Source organism: Rattus norvegicus, chromosome 9 (genome assembly GCF_021556685.1).
Source record: "Rattus norvegicus strain SHRSP/BbbUtx chromosome 9, alternate assembly SHRSP_T2T, whole genome shotgun sequence".
Classification (NCBI taxonomy): domain Eukaryota; kingdom Metazoa; phylum Chordata; class Mammalia; order Rodentia; family Muridae; genus Rattus; species Rattus norvegicus.
In genome coordinates, this window is record NC_141542.1 from 95,857,529 (window position 1) to 95,882,687 (window position 25,159).

Consider the following 25,159-nt stretch of genomic DNA (forward strand, 5'->3'; position numbering starts at 1 on the left):
GGACCTGACACCCCAAAAGGCTCAGGGAACATCACAGAAGAGGGGACAGAAAGATGGTAGGCCAGAGGTTGGGAATATTTCTGTGAAGCAGTGTTTTAAATGCTGTGTGACTGGTGTACTCATGAACTCAGAGCATGTACAGCTGTCTGCACAGTATCAAACCAATGAACATTCCAGTCTGGATGAGAGAGAGAATGAATCACAAGGTTCCACACCTAGCTGAAGAACTCTTAGAAAATGATGGCTTCTGGGAAAAAGAGAATCATTTCTCTTCAGGCGTGTGGCACCTGCCCCAAACAGACTATGTTGCCTGTATTCCAATGGATGGCCCTATGTCCAAGCACATGTGGACAGCACTATATGAACTCAATGGATCAGAAACAAAGGACAAGAAAGAGGCTGAGAGAAGTCATGAGGCACACTAGGGAGAGGTTAGAGGGGGAAATGGGAGGGTGATGAATATGATCAAAATACACTGTGCCTATGTAAGAAATCATCAAAGAATTAGCAGGAGATGTGTTTTTAAATAGAAATATAGGCAAGGGTCAATATGGAGGTAGATAATGTGCACATAAGAACAGAGAGAAGTCTTAGTGAACAGTGTGACTAATAAGTATTGTTTTACTAATATATGCTGTGTCTAGAACAAGTAGAAGAAAAATGTTCAAAGGTTCCAATTACAAAGTAATGATGAAATAGAAACCATCATTCCAATTGGCTTGGTATTCATCATATGCAGGTATTGAAATATATCTAATATTATATAACAGTAAAAAATAATGAGTCAAGAGTTGTAAACTACCTAGATTTGGTAAGTGCACACTGCATACAGGTATCAAATTATTACAGTGTGTCCCACAACAAATGAGGATAGCAAGAAATTGAAGTGCATTTTAGCAATAAACTTGACTGTTTTATAATTTTATGTATAGTTATGTGCTTCCTTTGGGGGTACAAAAGTAAGCTTTTATTCCCAACCCTATAGGGATTAGCCTATAAACAATCCTTATGCTTTCTACGCACAACGCATCCTTGAGAAAGCTAGCTGTCAGGCATCACGTATATGAATACAGTGTGCATGCATGGCTTTTCAGCATGCTGCTGTTCTTGAGGCCCCATGAGCTTATAAAAGGCAATAGCCTCTACTCTCTGGAGAAACTCGTAGTTTGTGGCAGAGACTGATGTCTGTCGTCTGGCTGTAGTTGACTTCCACACTGGAACAGTTGTGATTACATGGGCCATGTAACAGAAATGGATTCTCGACAAGCAAAAGGGAAATTATTTTTAAAGGAGCTCTATGGTTGAAAGACTTGAGAGCATTAGAAAGGACTATCAGAAGGCTAAGACCTGGAAACCTGTGGTTATCTCAAGCAAGCAAACAAACAGACAAGTCTCCATGTCTATTTCTCCATAAAGAACCATGCAAATATCCCTTCTGCCTGTGCTTCATGCTTTCAAGTTTCATGGTCTCCAAGCAAACACCCAATCAGTCCAGGTTAGGCTGTGTGTATGCCCAATCCATCCAAGCACAAAGAGAGGAGGAAAACCTAAAGAATAGAATCTGAGAATAGATACACAGAAACTTACCTTCCACTAAAGACTCAGAATAGATGGGAGGAGACTTCTCAAAAGGAAGTGTAAGCGTTATAGGAATTGTGTATTTAAGCAGTGGAAGGGGAGCCAGTGTTCTGCCCACACACAGGACATCCATTTCATTTAAGGCCTACTGTAATTTTAATCCTGGCAACCTCTCAATCTCTCTCTCTCTCCTCTCTCTCTCTCTCTCTCTCTCTCTCTCTCTCTCTCTCTCTCTCTCTCTCTCTCTCTCTCTCTCTCTCTGTTCCCCAAGGTTGAGACTACCTGTACCACTGTGCCATCCATTTGGTTTGCTTATAAAGCAAGGAACTAGCCCAAGCTCATCTGCTCTCCAAACTGTCTGTGGAAAGATCTGGTTTCCCCACACAGATCAAGTGGCCTAGTTTCTGTTTGAGACCATTATTTAAAATCCAGACAATTTTAATGTACTAATGAGCTGCCGTTGTCTGTGGGCTGTTTTCCAGTGTCCTGGTTTCTTCTTTGTATCGCCATTGTCCTTTCTTGGCCTAAATATTTTTTAGACATAGCAATGCCCTGGTGCTTGTAGCCTGGGCAGTTTAGTTCAATTTAAATCCAACTCATTAGGTCTTTCTATCTCAGGGCTGGAGCTGCAGGCAAAATTGTAGCCTTACATTTAAAGCTAGTGGAATATGAAGTTTAAGCAGTTATTTTAATTAATCAGAATATAAAGGATCAACATAGACAATGCATTCTTTTAGTTTTGTTTGCCAGGCTTCAAATGATCACAATTCAGAATCAAAGTTTTTTCCCCCCTCTAATTTTAGCATAATAACTAAGACTTTTCAAGCCCTGGAAGTGGAAGCAGGTTAGTTAAAGATCATGTGACTCACCTCTTATCTCTTATTCTTACTGTGATTCATCAAGGGGGCACAGTCTGACTAAACAGTAAAACCTTTGAGCGCCAATATGATCACTGCAGGAGCTGGTTTGTAATGTTGACATCTGCTATTCAGAGGAAAATGGCTGCTTTCTTCAAGCAAGTCAAGTGGCAGATGACTTTCTAGAGACACAGCATTGCAGGGCAAATTTGATTCACAGCTGAAGGCTCCCAAAAGCCTCCATAATAACACTGGCTTTTAAATTATTGTTGTCTAGTTTGCTGTCTTCAACTGCTATGGTTCCATACTGGAGTGCACTTGCATTTCAGCCTAAGTGTTCTGAAGGGAGGGATAGAAACCATGTATAGAGTGGATGAAAGAATCAAGGAACGTCTTATCCTTTAGTCTTTTGGTTTGTCCATTTCCACTTTTGTCTTGGAGAGAATTCACAGTGTCTTTGTGGCTGTAGCCAATAATTTAAGATACATAGAGAACATGAGGCAGATCACAGATATTGTCTTTGCGCATGGATTAATGACATCTATCAGAATCAACAAACTCCACCTTGAAGAAAATGTCTGAGTGCTCCCTCAGACTTGGACATATTTTATGTTATTGTCAAACTAATTTCCATTATCCTTTCTAAGGTTTTCATTGGCAACAAACTATCAAAAGTTATGTCTTACTTTTAAAAATAAACCTATTCTTCATATTTATTGTATTTTATGAGTATGTGTGCATGTGTGTACCTGAGCCTGCAGAGGTGAGAGGAGTGTGTCAGATCCCCCAGAACTGTAGTGAGGGGGGGTTGTAAGCCCCTATGTGAGTCACACGAACTGAATCAAATCCTTGGCAAGAACAGAAAGTGCTCATAACAAATGAACCTTCTCTCCATCCACCCACTTGACCTATTATTTATTATTTTCCCACGAAGAACTCAAAGTGAAATCCTCTGAGTTTTATTATTTTATGCAGATGAAAGAACCCGCCCCAGTATATTTTTAAATTCATGGTGTGCATCAGAGTCAAGACCGGAGCCTACATTCCAAGCAAGACAGGGTTGTTCGGGGAATGCATTGTTCACAAAAATAAAACACTGGTATTGCTTTTGATGTAACTGCGCTACCACTGTTGAAGCATCTCCTTCCTTCATCTGCTAGCCATAGATTTTCAATTAATTATGTCTGTTAATTGATTGTTTGCTTAATAAACACAAACTCAGACACAGGGCGGCCTATTGAAAGCATTTGAAGCATCTGTGAAATAGGAACACTGAGCGATATCAAGTCACATTGAAATATTACTTTTAAACTTATGCTTTTCTCACATCACCTCACTGAATCGATTGTCTGAATAACAACCCTTCACAGAGAAGGGACTTCACACTCACAAAGACACGAGGGGAGCACATTCAGAGAGTTCTCTCAGGACTGAACAGTTATGTCAGAATGACTGGACATTCCAAGCGAGCATCTAAAGATGACAAAAAAATATGACCTTTGTCTTTCTGAAGTTGGGCTACCTCATTCAGAATTAGTTTCCAGATCCATCCATTTAACTCCAAATTTCATAATTTTGTTATTAACAGCTGAAAATATTCCTCTATGTATAAATACATCACATGTTTTGTATCCAATCATTGGTTGATAGATATCTAGGCTGTTTCCATCTCCTCACTGTGGTAAGTAGAGCCGCGATGAACACTGACGAGAAGGTAGTTCTAGAGTAGGATCTGAAGTCCTCTGGGTATACACCCAAGAGCACCATGGAGTGCTATGGAAGTGCAGAGTTTCTTGTTCATAGTAAAACCTTTATATGACAAAGCAGTCATCTTAGCTGCAATTTCTCAGAAATCCCAACAGCCAACACAGTCAAAATTGTTAATAGATTGTAGTGGCAGCAGCCTGGATAAACTGGCTATACATTCTCAGGAGGCTCGGCACGTGCTGCTCAAGAGGGAAGGATGGTAGAGACGACTGCGCAGCTAACAAACTCGTCTACCTCATCCTCTCTGGCAGCCCAGAGGCGTACCTTTCCCCAGGGAAAATTTTTTTTTAAATACCAAGGTTTGGCAACATGAAGATCCCTGTGGACTGTCATTCAGCGTGTGTCACAAAAATACTCTGAGGGTTTCCCCCTCCCACCTCAGAGCTCTAATCCTTCTGGCCTTCTCGGCAAGAGTCTTCTTAATTTTACCAGCCAGCCAAGCTCAGCTCCAGCTGCATAGCTAATCTGTGATAAGAAAAATGTTTCAGGAGCAGCCGCTACTTAGTGCTGTTCAAAGGTGGGGAATTGCAAAGCTGGGAATCCCAGTGATCAGGAATGGCGAGGCCTGGGGTATAAGCCAAGACACTGATGACCACACATCTCTGTGGGTGTTTTCCATACCCTCTCACGGACTTCTTACTTGATGGTTACCTCCTAGGGAACAGCGAGTCAGGCATATTTGAACATGACATTGGGAACTGGTGCTTCCTCTTGAAATAGCCTGATCATCACTTAAAACTCTACCTTTAGCATAAGAGAAAAGCAGACCCTAAATGTGGAAGAATAAGGGTGTGAAATCTTCATATGGGGTAGTATTGAATTATAGCAACCTTCCATCTGCAAACAAATAGCATCACTTTAAAGAGTCCTAGGTATAAAGAATTAGTGATATTCACATCTTACTAACTCTTTCTCAATTAGCATGTGTTAAAAAAGCAGTCCATTTATGGCATTTCCTTTCATTAAAAGTTATTATATTTGTGTTCTTTGTGTGCATGTTTTTGTATATGAGTGTGTGTGTGTGTGTGCGTGCACGCGCGCGTCGCGCGCGTGCACCACAATACATGTGTGGAGATCAGAGAACAACTCATAGCAGTCAGTTCTCTCCTTCCATCGTGTGAGGCCCAAGGATCAAACTCAGGGTCACTCCCCATGGTATTTTTGTGCATGTTCATAATACGTTTTTATCTATTCATCTCCAATACTCTGATGTGGACCCTCCCACTGGTCTTCTCATCTCCCCAAAAAACAATCCTCCAGTCTTTATCGTTTTTAAACATCTAGATGATGCATATTAGGGAAAACATTCAGCGTTTGTTCTTTTCACACTTTCAAATTCCAGGTTCAACATCTTAACCATCTCCTTGACCTCAGAGCTACAGATTCCTGAGTGATTGAAGATGTGCACTTTGGAGATAATGTGTTTTAATCCAAGAGTTCTCATAAATTAGATGCCATTTGCATCAGGAAAGGTGGAAAGGGAGAAAAAAGAGACAGAGGCAGACAGAGGGAAATACAGAGTGAGAGACAGAGACAGAGTCAGGGACAGACAGAGACAGAGAAAGACATGTTTGAATTCATTGTTTATATTTTCTATCAATTTGTATCCCAAAAAGACAACCTGGAAATCACCTACATCTTTCAGATCATGATGCTTAATTATTTGATTAATTTATATCATTTAATTAAATAATTTAATTTTAAGTTATTAATAGACATACCATGTGTTTATTAGTATAATGAATTATTTGCTTATATCATTTTATTGACATTGTGCAACAGCTAAGATAAATATTATCTAATTTTAAAGAAGAAAACCTAAGGTAACTTTCTGGTGTCACAAAATAATTGCAAGCTTAAAGTCAGTTCTGTCAGAGACTAGACTTTATCCTTTCAACCATGACCTTTACATGTAAGCCAATCCAGTATTAACAATAGCTTCCAAGTACTGACTACTGGTATCAATTATTGTTATGAACTTCTCCTATTCTTGTTGCTTTCCCAAATTATCAAAGAAAATCTCAGTGCTGATCAAGAACATCACATTCTATTCTGTTGCTGAGTTCATTTCCTGAGTAGGTAGAAGGCGGCATTATTTTCGGGACAAAGCATAGCTTTATCATCTCCAAAAGCTTGGTGCTACACCGTGATGGTAGGGATGTGTTATTTTAGAAATGAATCATACACATAATCAGATGCCACTTGTGGCACCGGAGAGGGTATACAGCTGTGTGTGATTCTGAGCTGGTTCTCTCCCACAAGCACACCATCTGCCTTCTGTTGCTTTGGGTGGAGTTTTCATTTCAGACTTTGAATTATTATGGATTGGAGGCAGAATCTATAATGCTTTGTCTTCTAATCTCTTCTGGACGAAAGGTAGCTCAGTAAGAAATTCAGTGTTGTATCATAAAAGGTATCCCTTTCATTATCAGCTGGATCCTAGACTCGGCTACCCTGGTATGGTTAAGCATTTAACTCTTCCATCTAGTCCATTTCCTATGTAGGGACATTCACAAGAACGCACTTCAATATACCACACACGGGGGCCAGTAAAATTACATAGGTCTTTGCCCCAGGCATTGTGAGTTTCGGGGTAACTGTCAAGAACATATGAAAGATTCTCCCAGGTCCAGGTTGATTTGGCTTAGTCAAAAAAGAATATCGGACAAAAGACTAGAATCTTCCTAAGGAAACCCAAGGTCACTCAGAGCGTCAGGAAGCTTCCTGGAATGTGTGACATTTTGTAGAATATTTCATCTCAATTGGCTTTAATTCCTTGTAGACCAAGTGAAATTAAACATGGGTGTATGTGATGGTTGATTCACAAGCAAAAATTCTTAGGTGAGTGTTTTGTTCAAAAGGTTGTGATGCCATAGTAATTGTTATTTGTTACCAATTACGTTATCCATGTGATAATATTGATTACCAGTTTAACAGACCAGGAAGATAAATCTCTAGGTGTTTCGGAAAGGGGAAGTCTAGATTGGGTTCACTGACATCCATCCTCAAAGTGGTTGGCACCATTCATGGGCAGGGATCTCAGATTGAATAAAAAATAAGAAGGTGAGTTGAATATGATAAGTCTTTCTCAGGGCTTCTGACCAGATACGTTGTCATAGCAAGAAGAAAGATAACTCATACCATTCCATTTTTCATGACTTATGCATTGCTATGCCATTTTAGAGATACCTGATGTTCTACTCAGGTTGATACAAAACACGAATATGCAATTACTAGCAATAGGAAACGAGTCTCTACTGCTTGAAATCTTTCCAGCTCTCTGATGTACATCTATGGGTTTTTACATTTGAACTCTGGATAATAATAACCACCTAGTTGTGGACACATGCCTTTTTTTGCCACTTTGAAAGGTCACAGTGAATCAAATCCAACCCCTTACACTTTTAGGAATGCTTTGACAGTGTGAACAGTTATTAACATAATTCTCTTGTACATCCATTTGATATTACCCTTGATAAGACCAATTCTTGAGAGCTTTTCTGACTTGGACATCAGTTGTTTCTCCCTAACTAGGAAACACAAAGACTAATTTAATAATAAATTATAGTAGTTCCATTGGTTCAGGTTGTGCTTTTCCTTCTTGTCTCTACAAGCTAAAAAGACTTACTATTTATTTATTTCATGGCAAATGATCACAAGCTCCTTCTGTTAGAAAAGTGGGGATCTCAAACACATAAGAAAAATACATAGATTTTGTGATTTCCCCCACTTTAATAGCCCAAGTTCATTCACTGTGAAGAGCTTGCAATATAAATCATGTTATCAAGCAGGAGAAATGGCTACACTTGAAATTTTCCACTCAATATGTTTACTACAGAGGAGCATGAAATGGACCATTTTCAATTACTTTGAAAACAATGCAATGGAAACAATAATGACTTTCCCAAAAATGGAAAAAATAAAGTGTACACTTTGTGTTTATACTGCAGCAATGAGTCTGCCTCATGTGGCTCTTAATGGAACTTTAGAAGTTTCCCCTGGGTCACCCCAAATGTCATGGTTCTTTAAGAAAAAGTATTTTTCCAGTTATTGGAGAAAAATGCGGCAATAGTAACTTTCCAGGGAAGGAAGCTTTCATGTTTGGTTTCTAATGGTTCTATAAGTAAAGCAGAGTCAGATCATGGAGACACTGTGCGATGCTCCAGAGACTGCAGTGTAGTTGGTCAGACATTGGAGAGTGGACCGGCTTCTAAGAGATTCTTTGTTATAGGCTGTTTGCCACAATGGCTTCACTTCTCCCAGAACCCTGTGTCTATGTCCATGGCCAGGCAACACTGAAGCTTCTCTGGCCTAGAGGTTTAGCCTTCTACTCCTGTGCATGACAGGTGAGAAAGATGTCAAAAACAGGGGCTGGAAGAAGAAAAGAAGGGAGCAACTAACCAGGAGAATGGGAGCTGTGTTTGGGCTGAATCTTGGCAGAAGGCATTACATGGGATACAACATATGTTACCTACCTTTGCTTTTAGCTAGCCAAAATGCTTAGAGAAACTACATAAGAAAGGAGATTTATTTGCTTAGAGAAACAACGTAAGAAGAGAGATTTATTTTCAAACCTTTCAGTTTATAGCGAATCAGCTTCATGTCCCTGAGCATGACATGAAGACATCATGATTGAGGAAGCTTGTGGCAAAGGAGAGCTGTTCACACCATGGTTACCCTGGAAAGGCTGGGTTATAACCATCTAAAGCTTGCCCTTACTGACCTGCTTCCATTAACTAGGGCCCCTCTCCTAAAGGTTCCACGGTGTCTTAAACAATACCATCTGTGGGTCAAGCTTTGAAAACATGATCCTGTGAGGAGCATGTCAGGTGTAAGCCATACTGTTTCTAGACGCAGAAGTAACTTCATGAAAGCAGTAAGCAGAGGGCTAGGGATGGAGGTGACAATAACTACAAGCCACAGGGTGGAGAATCCAGGCAGCACAAGAGATCTGTACAAGTAATGTGGCCCAGTTCTGAGATAAGAACTCCAAAGACCTCTGTTTGAGGTTTGCCCTCTTGTTTCTCCGCCTTTATCTGAGAAAACGAGAGCTTGGAAAATAATATAACACCAAGAACGGAAGATATCCTTGTTCCTAGAAAGCCCCATGAGCTAAGATGACCAGTCAGCTTCCAACCTAATTTAAAACAGCAGATTATTTCACGTTGTTATTTACACTGCACAAGAGCTAGGAATGGCAGAAAAGCATTACCCCTGTTTCTTACCAAAGACTGGAGAACAATTGAGTTAGGTTACTCAGATTTGAGACTATGTGTGACTTAAACTCTGATCTTACAGTCACAAGAGAAAGACTAGGGCTGAAACATGCCCAATATGTCACTGTTCTTCTTAAATCCATTTTGATTTTCTTTTAGATTTATTTAATTATTTATTTATCTGTGTGCGTGCGTGTGTGTGTGTGTGTGTGTGTGTGTGTGTGTGTGTGTGTGAGTGTGTGTACGCTGCATGTGTCCAAGTGCCTGTAGAGGTGAGAAAAGGTCATCAGATCCCTTGAATCTAGATTTAGAAGCAGCTGTGAGCCTGTCTAGGGTTCTGGGACCTAAGCTCCCATCCTCTAAAAGAGCAAGCTGTGGGCGTAACCTCCACAACTCACCACCACCATTTGTCTTTTGAATATCACTTTTAACCCAACACATAGAAGCCTGATTACATCAGGCTTAAGAAGTCCATAAAAAGCTATAAATAAGCATAGTAATGTTCAGATAGGAGAAGTCTAAAGGGGTTTTCAGGGAAATAGACTGTGTAAGGCAACATATCTGCCTTCGTTTGACATCATTTGAAAAATTAAGCACTCTATTGAATTGATCACGGCTTATGATGTGTTTATCTTTAAGCATCACATAGCTAATGTACTATTCTACCAGGAGACAAAGTGAAGTTCTGTGATTCAAAGTATCAGATGCCATTCAGGCAAAGCACGTCTCTACAGCCAGGCATGGTTTCCCTCAATAAAACCACCCTGTCCTTAGATTGGAACTGGAAATTGCAGCAAGGCCAGAATCACTGTAAACATCAGCTCTACTTATAATGTCATTTCAGAGTCCCAATGTTATGATTTGGGTAAATGTCCCAAAGTGTCCCTATGTTAAAAAATTAACCCTCAGGCACTACACTTGGAAGAAGTCCTAGCTGTAATTTATAGCACTTGCTTACAGCAGCCCTACCAAACTCACATCTTGGGTTTCCAGGAATAAGACTGGGCTTTGTTGTATTTTGGGGTGCAAGTACTTAAAATTTTTTGAAGAATAACAATAACAATAATAATAATAATAATAATAATAATAATAATAATAATAATAATGAATAGTTGGGAGTTGACATTGTGGTTGTATACTACAGGAACAACACTGGAATAAATTTGTGGAAAATGATGACATTCGGGTGCTTGAGATAGAAGAGGACCTTGAACACAATCTCACCCACATTATGTCCTACTTTAAAAGATTCTTGTTTTATTCTTGCTTTTGTGTGTGTGTAAGAGTATGTTATATGTTATATGCCTGCATGGGATAGAAGAGGACACTGACTCCCCTGAAACTGGAGCTACAGGCAGTTTTGAGACCATAAAATATGAGTAATAGGAATTGAATTATGATCCTCTGCAATAGTAGAAACCACTCTTAACTGCTAAGCCATCTCACCAGCCCCTACCTTGTACTAAGGCTAAGTGAGAACCTAGAGATGGTTAGTGTTGAAGGTCACACAGGCATCTAGCAGTGCAGGGACATTGCTAGATGCAATGCAGAGAAATAACACAGCTCAGGTTGTTAAAGACAGTGATTATCACAAACCCTATCTCATAAGTAAGAAATAATAGATAAATGCATAGGATGGAATAAATCTCTAGCTCTCTAATATACTTAACACCACAATTGCACAAACTGGGCTAAAATGAGTCTTACCTTCCTGCTATAGTATTTTCATTTGTCCACTAATGAATAGTAAACATCCACTTTTAAAACAACAATGAAAATCCTCCAATACACTCCAGTTAAAAGTCATGCTCTATACCTCAACATGAGCTCTTTCCATTCCCAGCTGATGCGGAAACAGAACCGTTTTCTTTCCTTCTTTCCAACAACACTTGGTGGCCAATTTGACTAGATCTGGAATCATCTAAAACAGGCAGGCCTCTAGGCACACTTAGGAGTGTTCTTAATGTTGTTAACTTCAGTATAAAAACCCACCCGGAATATGGACCAGCCCAGGCAGATGGAGGTCCTGAGGCAAAGTGTTTGCTTTTTGCCTGCCATCTTTCATGTCTTATGCATGAGTTCATCTACCCTGTTGCTCCCACCAGTGCTGCTGCTGCTATTACTGCCACTGTTGCCACCGTTTCCACTGTTGACATTAGAACCCAGTGTCTTCAGCTTTCCAATGTGGCCAATGGGCTTTCCAGAAATCCTCAAGACCTTTGATGCCAAACTGGGGCTGCCAAAGCATTTTATTAGTGCTATTCCTCTAGAGCAGAAGTTCTCAGCCTTCCTACTGCTGTGACTCTTCTTTAATAGAGTTCCTCAATTTGTGCTGAACCCCAATCATAAAATTATTTTTGTTGCTACTTCATAACTGCAATTTTGCCACTATTACCAATCACAATGTGAATACCTGTGTTTCCTGATAGTTTTGTGAAGAGGTCATTCAACCTCCAAAGGTGTCCAGACAGGTTGAGAACCACTGCTCTAGAGAGCCCTACCTGTTGACTTGATGGACATATCCTCCCTTTTCTTGTCCCCAGTTTTATTTTCCATGGTTTCATTTGCTTGCAGTCATCTTTACCACAAAAACATGGGATGGAAAATTCTGCCAGTAAGCAATGAATAAATTTTACTTGACTTTTATTAGAATATATTACATTATTCAATGTCAATAGTTATGGCTATTAATACATTACTGTACATAATTTATAAATTAAGCTTTAGTAAAAGCATTGTACTGTGGCTTTTGTAACTTTCCCCTTTACCCCTGAGTAGAGCTATTCAAAGAGGAACTGGAGAATGAACGAATACACAGACACATGTAGAGGAAAGCTTGAGGCAGGTGGGGTAACACTCTGATGAAGGGCTCCTACTCTCGCTGAGCAACAGAGAGCCTCCGTGTGCTTACTAGGTACAGCACCAGAGGAGGGGTTGGTTAGTTTGGGTCTCTAGGTGATCAGTGTCAGGCTCTAAGCATCTGGGAAGAAGAAGCTGCAATTCCACATTTTTAAACGTACTGTCATGGCTCACACTTGACCCCCCCAAGGAAGGTTTGTCCTTCTGTGCTGAGCCTTGCCCACATTAGGAATGGCTCTACCAGCTTCCTGTGTGTCCATATCAATAGACATTTTGCTGGGACTTCACTCTGGGATTCCTCTAGTCTTTGCACTATTGGGGCTGGAGAGATGACTCGGCAGTGAAGAGAACATCATTTACTCTTGCATTTGATTCCCACCACCCATGTTAGGCAGCTCATGTCAGCCAGCACCTCCAGCTCTGGGGCATTGTTAAATACTAGATTATGATAACAGTGATGACTTCTTCAGAAAGTTCTCAATTTCCCGCATCCTACTTTCCCTCCTTAAATTCTCTGGCTGGAAACCCCTTCTTCATATAATGTCTACAACTTAAAGCATTCTAGGGTCCATTCTGGAAATGTCTTTACCTTCTCTTATTCAGCAAGTGAGCTCACCACACCCATATTTCTTTCTGGTGTCCTTTGTGTTCTGCATTATCAATCTCCTTGCTCTCCCCCACCAGTTCCTCCCTTGGTACCATAGCATCTGCCCCAAATGACAAGCATTGCCTTCTCGAAGACTTATGTGACCCACTCTCCAGTTCTCTCACTTGGTTCTTGTCTTCTCTCAAGACAGGTTGACTCTGAAAGGCACCCATTGAACTCAGTCTTACATAAACAGCATTCCTCTTTCCTCTGCTGTATTGTGTGCTCTATTGCTTCGAATCTGTTTCCTCCACTCTCTCCCCAAATAAAACAAGAACACTTTATTACCAATAATTAATGACATGGTAAGTGACCAATAACTATGAAGCAAATGAATGAAAGAATAAAGATTCCTCTTTTCTCTAGAAAGAACTCTTCATTGCCTATGAAATGGCTTTCAAACTGTCCCCTTCTGCTGACGAGTCTTCCTATAATTGGCCACTGCAATTTTCTTTCCTGACTTGATACCAAATTTCTCAACTTGTCTGCTTGCTGAAACCTAAGTCTCTCTCCTTGCATCTATGCAGGAGAATTTCTCATTCCATCCAGATTTCTCTATCACCTCTTCACCCCCAGCACAGCCCAGATGCTCCTCACATCCACAGACCCTCACTCATTCGCTCAACCCACATTCTCACACAGATGTTCTCTTCTGAGCAGTAACTCCCCATAGTCACTCATATCATCCGTGCTCATCATTGGAAATATGTTTTAATGAGATTATTAAATGTATTATCACTAAGATCCACATTAGCCAAGAACCTGACAACTCAACTCTATGAGCGGTTTTTTACTTTCTAGATCACTCTGTCATTTGTAGTCAAGAATTGAAATTTTGAGGAGAAGCCCTTGGTCCTGCCAAGGCTGGACCCCCTAGTGTAGAATGTTGGGGGGGGAGGCTGGAAGACAGGATGGTTAGGGAGGGGGAAAGCCCTTATAGAAGAAGGAGAGCTGGGGTTGGGGATTTAGCTCAGTGGTAGAGCGCTTGCCTAGCAAGCACAAGGCCCTGGGTTCAGTTCCCAGCTCCGAAAAAAAAAAAGAAAAAAGAAAAAAATAGAAGAAGGAGAGGGAGATGTGATAGGAAACTTACGGACAGGAATCTGGGAAAGGGAACAACATTTGAAATGTAAATAAAAATATTCAGTAAAAAGAGAAAGGGAAAAAAGAAACAATAAAAAAATAATAATTGAGGGCCCGCAGCAGCTCTCTGCTCCCAGACCCGGTGAGAGAGAGACCCAACCGCCTGGTCAGGTGGGCACTCCTGAGGCTGCAGAGCAGAAGAGACCACCAACACTGCTCACCCCTGCCCACATCCCTGGCCCAAGAGGAAACTGTATAAGGCCTCTGGGCTCCCGTGGGGGAGGGCCCAGGAGCAGCAGGACACCAGCCTGAGACACCGCCGGAACCTGAAAGAAACAGACCAGATAAACAGTTCTCTGCACCCAAATCCCGTGGGAGGGAGAGATAAACCTTCAGAGAGGCAGACAAGCCTGGGAAACCAGAAGAGACTGCTCCCTGCACACACATCTCGGACGCCAGAGGAAAAAGCCAAAGACCATCTGGAACCCTGGTGCACTGAAGCTCCCGGAAGGGGGGGCACAGGTCTTCCTGGTTGCTGCCGCTGCAGAGAGCCCGTGGGTAGCACCCCACGAGCGAACTTGAGCCTCAGGACCACAGGTAAGACCAACTTTTCTGCTGCAAGAAAGCTGCCTGGTGAACTCAAGACACAGGCCCACAGGAACAGCTGAAGACCTGTAGAGAGGAAAAACTACACGCCCGAAAGCAGAACACTCTGTCCCCATAACTGACTGAAAGAGAGGAAAACAGGTCTACAGCACTCCTGACACACAGGCTTATAGGACAGTCTAGCCACTGTCAGAAATAGCAGAACAAAGTAACACTAGAGATAATCTGATGGCGAGAGGCAAGCGCAGGAACCCAAGCAACAGAAACCAAGACTACAATGCATCATCGGAGCCCAATTCTCCCACCAAAACAAACATGGAATATCCAAACACACCAGAAAAGCAAGATCTAGTTTCAAAATCATATTTGATCATGATGCTGGAGGACTTCAAGAAAGACATGAACACACTTAGGGAAACACAGGAAAACATTAATAAACAAGTAGAAGCCTACCGAGAGGAATCGCAAAAATCCCTGAAAGAATTCCAGGAAAACACAATCAAACAGTTGAAAGAATTAAAAATGGAAATAGAAGCAATCAAGAAAGAACACATGGAAACAACCCTGGATATAGAAAACCAAAAGAAGAGACAAGGAGCTGTAGATACAAGCTTCACCAACAGAATACAAGAGATGGAAGAGAGAATCTCAGGAGCAGAAGATTCCATAGAAATCATTGACTCAACTGTCAAAGATAATGTAAAGCAGAAAAAGCTACTGGTCCAAAACATACAGGAAATCCAGGACTCAATGAGAAGATCAAACCTAAGGATAATAGGTATAGAAGAGAGTGAAGACTCCCAGCTCAAAGGACCAGTAAATATCTTCAACAAAATCATAGAAGAAAACTTCCCTAACCTAAAAAAAGAGATACCCATAGACATACAAGAAGCCTACAGAACTCCAAATAGATTGGACCAGAAAAGAAACACCTCCCGTCACATAATTGTCAAAACACCAAACGCACAAAATAAAGAAAGAATATTAAAAGCAGTAAGGGAAAAAGGTCAAGTAACATATAAAGGGAGACCTATCAGAATCACACCAGACTTCTCGCCAGAAACTATGAAGGCCAGAAGATACTGGACTGATGTCATACAGACCATAAGAGAACACAAATGCAAGCCCAGGTTACTGTATCCAGCAAAACTCTCAATTAACATTGATGGAGAAACCAAGATATTCCATGACAAAACCAAATTTAAACAATATCTTTCTACAAATCCAGCACTACAAAGGATAATAAATGGTAAAGCCCAACATAAGGAGGCAAGCTATACCCTAGAAGAAGCAAGAAACTAATCGTCTTGGCAACAAAACAAAGAGAATGAAAGCACACAAACATAACCTCACATCCAAATATGAATATTAAGGGAAACAATAATCACTATTCCTTAATATCTCTCAATATCAATGGCCTCAACTCCCCAATAAAAAGACATAGATTAACAAACTGGATACGCAACGAGGACCCTGCATTCTGCTGCCTACAGGAAACACACCTCAGAGACAAAGACAGACACTACCTCAGAGTGAAAGGCTGGAAAACAACTTTCCAAGCAAATGGTCAGAAGAAGCAAGCTGGAGTAGCCATTCTAATATCAAATAAAATCAATTTCCAACTAAAAGTCATCAAAAAAGATAAGGAAGGACACTTCATATTCATCAAAGGAAAAATCCACCAAGATGAACTCTCAATCCTAAATATCTATGCCCCAAATACAAGGGCACCTACATATGTAAAAGAAACCCTACTAAAGCTCAAAACACACATTGCACCTCACACAATAATAGTGGGAGATTTCAACACCCCACTCTCATCAATGGACAGATCATGGAAACAGAAATTAAACAGTGATGTCGACAGACTAAGAGAAGTCATGAGCCAAATGGACTTAACGGATATTTATAGAACATTCTATCCTAAAGCAAAAGGATATACCTTCTTCTCAGCTCCTCATGGTACTTTCTCCAAAATTGACCATATAATTGGTCAAAAAACGGGCCTCAACAGGTACAGAAAGATAGAAATAATCCCATGCGTGCTATCGGACCACCACGGCCTAAAACTGGTCTTCAATAACAATAAGGGAAGAATGCCCACATATACTTGGAAATTGAACAATGCTCTACTCAATGATAACCTGGTCAAGGAAGAAATAAAGAAAGAAATTAAAAACTTTTTAGAATTTAATGAAAATGAAGATACAACATACTCAAACTTATGGGACACAATGAAAGCTGTGCTAAGAGGAAAACTCATAGCGCTGAGTGCCTGCAGAAAGAAACAGGAAAGAGCATATGTCAGCAGCTTGACAGCACACCTAAAAGCTCTAGAACAAAAAGAAGCAAATACACCCAGGAGGAGCAGAAGGCAAGAAATAATCAAACTCAGAGCTGAAATCAACCAAGTAGAAACAAAAAGGACCATAGAAAGAATCAACAGAACCAAAAGTTGGTTCTTTGAGAAAATCAACAAGATAGATAAACCCTTAGCCAGACTAACGAGAGGACACACAGAGTGCTTCCAAATTAACAAAATCAGAAATGAAAAGGGAGACATAACTACAGATTCAGAGGAAATTCAAAAAATCATCAGATCTTACTATAAAAACCTATATTCAACAAAACTTGAAAATCTGCAGGAAATGGACAATTTCCTAGACAGATACCAGGTATCGAAGTTAAATCAGGAACAGATAAACCAGTTAAACAACCCCATAACTCCTAAGGAAATAGAAGCAGTCATTAAAGGTCTCCCAACCAAAAAGAGTCCAGGTCCAGACGGGTTTAGTGCAGAATTCTATCAAACCTTCATAGAAGACCTCATACCAATATTATCCAAACTATTCCACAAAATTGAAACAGATGGAGCCCTACCGAATTCCTTCTACGAAGCCACAATTACTCTTATACCTAAACCACACAAAGACACAACAAAGAAAGAGAACTTCAGACCAATTTCCCTTATGAATATCGACGCAAAAATACTCAATAAAATTCTGGCAAACCGAATTCAAGAGCACATCAAAACAATCATCCACCATGATCGAGTAGGCTTCATCCCAGGCATGCAGGGATGGTTTAATATACGGAAAACCATCAACGTGATCCATTATATAAACAAACTGAAAGAACAGAACCACATGATCATTTCATTAGATGCTGAGAAAGCATTTGACAAAATTCAACACCCCTTCATGATAAAAGTCCTGGAAAGAATAGGAATTCAAGGCCCATACCTAAACATAGTAAAAGCCATATACAGCAAACCAGTTGCTAACATTAAACTAAATGGAGAGAAACTTGAAGCAATCCCACTAAAATCAGGGACTAGACAAGGCTGCCCACTCTCTCCCTACTTATTCAATATAGTTCTTGAAGTTCTAGCCAGAGCAATCAGACAACAAAAGGAGATCAAAGGGATACAGATCGGAAAAGAAGAGGTCAAAATATCACTATTTGCAGATGACATGATAGTATATTTAAGTGATCCCAAAAGTTCCACCAGAGAACTACTAAAGCTGATAAACAACTTCAGCAAAGTGGCTGGGTATAAAATTAACTCAAATAAATCAGTTGCCTTCCTCTATACAAAAGAGAAACAAGCCGAGAAAGAAATTAGGGAAACGACACCCTTCATAATAGACCCAAATAATATAAAGTACCTCGGTGTGACTTTAACCAAGCAAGTAAAAGATCTGTACAATAAGAACTTCAAGACACTGAGGAAAGAAATTGAAGAAGACCTCAGAAGATGGAAAGATCTCCCATGCTCATGGATTGGCAGGATTAATATAGTAAAAATGGCCATTTTACCAAAAGCAATCTACAGATTCAATGCAATCCCCATCAAAATACCAATCCAATTCTTCAAAGAGTTAGACAGAACAATTTGCAAATTCATCTGGAATAACAAAAAACCCAGGATAGCTAAAGCTATCCTCAACAATAAAAGGACTTCAGGGGGAATCACTATCCCTGAACTCAAGCAGTATTACAGAGCAATAGTGATAAAAACTGCATGGTATTGGTACAGAGACAGACAGATAGACCAATGGAATAGAATTGAAGACCCAGAAATGAACCCACACACCTATGGTCACTTGATTTTTGACAAAGGAGCCAAAACCATCCAATGGAAAAAAGATAGCATTTTCAGCAAATGGTGCTGGTTCAACTGGAGGGCAACATGTAGAAGAATGCAGATCGATCCATGCTTATCACCCTGTACAAAGCTTAAGTCCAAGTGGATCAAGGACCTCCACATCAAACCAGACACACTCAAACTAATAGAAGAAAAACTAGGGAAGCATCTGGAACACATGGGCACTGGAAAAAATTTCCTGAACAAAACACCAATGGCTTATGCTCTAAGATCAAGAATCGACAAATGGGATCTCATAAAACTGCAAAGCTTCTGTAAGGCAAAGGACACTGTGGTTAGGACAAAACGGCAACCAACAGATTGGGAAAAGATCTTTACCAATCCTACAACAGATAGAGGCCTTATATCCAAAATATACAAAGAACTCAAGAAGTTAGACCGCAGGGAAACAAATAACCCTATTAAAAAATGGGGTTCAGAGCTAAACAAAGAATTCACAGCTGAGGAATGCCGAATGGCTGAGAAACACCTAAAGAAATGTTCAACATCTTTAGTCATAAGGGAAATGCAAATCAAAACAACCCTGAGATTTCACCTCACACCAGTGAGAATGGCTAAGATCAAAAACTCAGGTGACAGCAGATGCTGGCGAGGATGTGGAGAAAGAGGAACACTCCTCCATTGTTGGTGGGATTGCAGACTGGTAAAACCATTCTGGAAATCAGTCTGGAGGTTCCTCAGAAAATTGGACATTGAACTGCCTGAGGATCCAGCTATACCTCTCTTGGGCATATACCCAAAAGATGCCTCAACATATAAAAGAGACACGTGCTCCACTATGTTCATCGCAGCCTTATTTATAATAGCCAGAAAATGGAAAGAACCCAGATGCCCTTCAACAGAGGAATGGATACAGAAAATGTGGTACATCTACACAATGGAATATTACTCAGCTATCAAAAACAACGAGTTTATGAAATTCGTAGGCAAATGGTTGGAACTGGAAAATATCATCCTGAGTGAGCTAACCCACTCACAGAAAGACATACATGGTATGCACTCATTGATAAGTGGCTATTAGCCCAAATGCTTGAATTACCCTAGATCCCTAGAACAAACGAAACTCAAGACGGATGATCAAAATGTGAATGCTTCACTCCTTCTTTAAATGAGGAAAAAGAATACCCTTGGCAGGGAAGGGAGAGGCAAAGATTAAAACAGAGACTGAAGGAACACCCATTCAGAGCCTGCCCCACATGTGGCCCATACATATACAGCCACCCAATTAGACAAGATGGATGAAGCAAAGAAGTGCAGACCGACAGGAGCCGGATGTAGATCGCTCCTGAGAGACACAGCCAGAATACAGCAAATACAGAGGCGAATGCCAGCAGCAAACCACTGAACTGAGAATAGGTCCCCTATTGAAGGAATCAGAGAAAGAACTGGAAGAGCTTGAAGGGGCTCGAGACCCCAAAAGTACAACAATGCCAAGCAACCAGAGCTTCCAGGGACTAAGCCACTACCTAAAGACTATACATGGACTGACCCTGGACTCTGACCCCATAGGTAGCAATGAATATCCTAGTAAGAGCACCAGTGGAAGGGGAAGCCCTGGGTCCTGCTAAGACTGAACCCCCAGTGAACTAGTCTATGGGGGGAGGGCGGCAATGGGGGGAGGGTTGGGAGGGGGACACCCATAAGGAAGGGGAGGGGGGAGGGGGATGTTTGCCCGGAAACCGGGAAAGGGAATAACACTTGAAATGTATATAAGAAATACTCAAGTTAATAAAAAAAAAATAATAATTGAAATTTTATTTTCTAAAAGCATATCTTTTTTCCATATATACATAAAGCTCCTGGCTCTTATATTGCAAGCAAAAGTCCGTTGAACTAAAATAAGATTATAAGCTCAATTTTAAATAAATGGGAAGGTAAACATCAGCATGAGATAGTCATAGAAAGACTAATATTACAAATACAATTATCTACATATTTCTAAATATTCCTCTTTGTCAACTCCTTATTCAAGTAAGAGGGCCCATGTAGCTTCCCTCTTTGCCTATTGCCCTCTTTAAGGAAGCCCAAGTCAAAGACTCAGGTCATGTCTAGCTGTCCTCGGCATTCTGTCCTGCAGTATAATACAATAGCAAACACTGATGCCTTCTATCTCACAGTCCTCATGCCACCGGGGGAAGGTGAGCTGAGTGGTTACTCAGTGAGATTTGCTAGTTGGTCCTGCCCTTCACTGATGGGAACAAACCAGGCCAAGTCCCAGGTGACAGTCATTTTCCAAATGAGGCCAAGAATATTTTGAAGTCGTTACAGCTCTGACTGGGGATTTGACTCCTAGAGATGCCACAAAGCTTTTTAATTTCCTGACATTTCCAGACACAGAGAAAGAATTCAGCTGATGAGTCACCAATATTAATGGGGTTTTGAATCCTGATTGCTGCAGCAGCTGCCTCTCCTTTAGTTATTCAGGGAGAAAAAAAAGGAATTATCAGGCAAACTCAGGGGGGGAGAAACAGTTTGCTGTCATTCCGTTGCCATTTTTATTATCAGCCCTCAGCCCTTGCCTCGTGGGGAAGCCATTTGTTTCCTTGGCCTGTGCGTGTCTGTTGACAGTGATAGAAGTAGTTATTTAGCTTCCACTTTGGTCGAGCAAGCAAGCTCTCTTTGACGGAACCATGTACAGAACTCAAATGCTGGGGGTCTGTTTAATCTTGAGAGGATAAAAGCTTCCTTTATATTCCAACCGCTTTTGCTTTTCAGGTTCCTACATGTTGTTCTGTCTGCATTCCATGATGTAATAAAAAGAAAGAGTCAAAGAAGAAAGAAAGAAAGGAAGAAGGAAATATTATATTTAGGCTAACCATTTTTTTCACAAGCATCCATACAAGCCAAGGTGTTGGGATCATCATATTTCTGCTACCTATAAGGTTCTCTGGATGCCAACATCCTAGATGTATTTTAAGAGCTACAGCAGATGACTGCCAACCAAGACTTTGAGCTTATAGTCTAGTCAAATCCCTTTTTCACCTCTTGAAAAATATAAGCAGAACTTGTCCCTCTTTCAGGTATATAGAGAGGACTTCTCATTTTTTATGCTTCCTGTGATTTTTTTTTTCAACAAAAAGGACATGAGTCAAGGAGGCCCTTTTCCATGAACAAACAGGAAGTTGTAATTAAGACAACAGCAGCTATTGGGTGCTCTCTGATGAGTCATGAGGACTATGCCAGGATCTAAATGATTAGTTCTCAACTATCAGTGTACAAGAGGAAATTCAAAAAGAAAAGAAAAGAAAAGAAAAGAAAAGAAAAGAAAAGAAAAGAAAAGCACCAGAAGAGTTTGCAACTTGAAAGTGGCTTTGAGATCAGGCCTAGGAATCCATAATTCGCTGAGGGTGCTGGTGACTGAGGAAAATGACCCATAACCCACATGAAAGTGATCATCAAACCCACAGCAGCCTCTAGAGGCATCTGCACAGTAGGAGATGGCCCACTGCTCAAACAATACTTTGCTAATTAATGGTAAAGCATCCTTAGCTCTTGCCCAAGAAGGGAGAAGGGACATTATATTAGAAACCCCTGTTAAGGACTGTCTGTCTTCACACTGGATCCAAGGCATTTCCTGGAGCCAGCTGTGTGTGAGAGCCAACTGTGTGAGGGGCAAATATCTTGAATACTTTATTACTATTCACTGTGGGCATCTCCTGGGTACAAAAGGATGCTGTTGGAATGTGTAACAATGTACCTGAGGGTTTATTTCAAAGGAAAATTATCTTTCAAAAATCTTCTATCTTCTATCACGAACACCTTCAAAATTCGTCAGAATCAAGAAACTTGGGAGAAGGCAAGTCCTGGCAGGACCACATCTGGCATGGCCTCACGCATCTGAATATCACTTATGTAACATAGTTTCTGCTCTGAATGATGCCGAAGGAAGAGCCATGCTTTGAGCAAATATTCCTGTAATGTTTTCCCACATGATTCAAGCCCTGGTAGCTCTGATGCTAGAAGATAGAGAGTACCCTCTTTTCCCACAGTCCATCATGTTAAATGGTAGAGAGCATTGATAGCTTCGATTATGACTTACCTTTGGTATTTTAAGGGTTGATGATGCATGGAACAAAATAAATTAAACAAAAGCATGGAAAAAGAATGGAAACCGCCTGGCACTCCCTTATACTTGTTTTCTTCTCAAAGCCTTCCAGGAACCCCTCTGGAGTTCTTTCACTCCTCACCGTCCTATAGGTAGGCTTTCTTCAAGATGAGATATGTCCAACACATACAACTCACATCTGAACTTTGAGCACTTAGGAGGAATTTCATGTTCTGATGGTGGGCAAAGCTACTGTGAGGAAACTATATCAATGAGCAGGAGGCAGCAAGGTCTGTGGTCTGTCCCCAACCACAGCCCAGACGGGATCAGTCTCAACTCTTTCATATGGACTTAAAAAAATATTAACTGAACCATGCAGAGCTCTCAGGGACTAAACCACCAACCAAAGAGCACACATGGAGGGATTCATGGCTCCAAATATATATGTAGTAGAAAATGGCCTTATCTGGCATCAATGGGAGGGAAGGTCTTTGACCCTGTGGAGGCTTGATGCCCCAGCATAGGGGGAGGCTAGAGCAGTGAGGTGCGAGTGGGTGAGGGAGTAGAGAAGTTCCCTCATATAGGGAAAGGTGAGGGGGAAGACGGAAGATTGGGATGGAGGATTTGTTGGGATTTCCTCCCCAGGAAGGAGGATATTATTTGAAGTGTAAATAAATAAAATGATTAACAAAAATATTAAAATAGCTTTACTAGTATCTAGTTTATAGAGCATATGATTCATTTCTACTGTGAACTCAATGGATTTTAGTAAATCTCCAAACTTGTACAGCCATCATTACAATCCAGTGTTTGATCATCACCATTAGCCCCTTAAGCCTGTGTGAAGTCATTCACTCTTCCCTCTAGCCTAAAGAGCACTGGTCTGGGTTTTATCTCTATAAAGTGGTCCTTCCTGGAAATTTCATATAAACAGAGTTATGCAGTATGAGGCCTCTTTGTGTGTGGCTTCTTTCACTTAGCTTGATATTGGCTCATCCATATGACAGCCCATACTATTACTTGATTCCACTTACTAATGGACAACATTTCATTATATCCAAGTGTCACAATTTGTTCATCCAACTTCAGGTCATGCCCTGGGAATGAGGTAAAACATCCATAGAGAGAAGAGCAGATTCGAGCAATCTGACCTGGCTGGCTCGAGGTTTCAGTTCATTTCTTTATGATGGTGAGTTCTCTCCTTCCAGCCATGGCCCGATGGGACACTCAGACCTCTTGACTCGAGCATTCTAGAAGAACACGGGAGTTGAGAAGACCAGAACAATATAACGCAGCCCAATTCTCAACTCAGAATCCTTTATTCACAACTGTAAAGAAGGCTATAGTTCTTAAGGAGAAAGGGTAGGTATGAGTTTGAGCTTTCTGAATAGATAACTAGTGTGGAGTCTGATTCTTCAATTAATGTTGTGGGTCTTGTTTGCATGCGTATATATCACCATATTTTGTTCTTGTTTGTCCTTCAGTACGGGCCCCGACACTTTGCTGGCCCCCTTACTCCCCGAGATAAGCTCTAGCTTTTGTGCTCATGACACGCACACGGTTCATTAATTCATCTTCCGTCCGGCCTCCTTTGGCCCCTCTCATAGTCACATTTCTTCTGCGCATGTGTAGTTTCTATGCCTCCATCGGATATAAGATGCAATAGTATTACAGAGGCGTATTGCTCAACGAGGAAAATAGTTCTTCAAAAATATTTTTAAACATCTAAATACGAAAAAACTCCACAGAAAACTGTTTCATTTCCTTTGTTCTTTTGTTTGATAGATAAATACCCTTGACTTCTTTATTGATTAAATGTGTTCTTTGACAATTTCATACATGTATATAGTGCATGTCCTATGTGTATATATAGGTATACCTATTTATAGATGTGTGTATATATATAAATAGATATTAATATATATTTGGTTTGACTACATTTAATTTCATCTAGTGAAAATGCTCTAGAGGAAAGGATTATTACCTGCACAAATTAAAAAAAGAAATCTGCAATAGTCAAGAATATTTTTTGGGTTAGTAATAGAAAGCAACCTTAAAGAGGGGCTAATTAAGGTGTCTCTTACAAGATAAAAATGTAGAATTTCTTTCTGGTACTAATTTTTTTTAAGAGAAGTCTTTCCTAGCACACAAAACTCATTCTCTCTCTCTCTCTCTCTCTCTCTCTCTCTCTCTCTCTCTCTCTCTCTCGTTCCTGTCATCTTCTTTGTTTAAACACACTAATCTCTTTTACTCTCCATTCCTCACCAACTAAGGCCATTTAAATCAAACTATGCTAATTAAATAAACTATTAGCTCTGAGGTCACTTTGTGGAGATC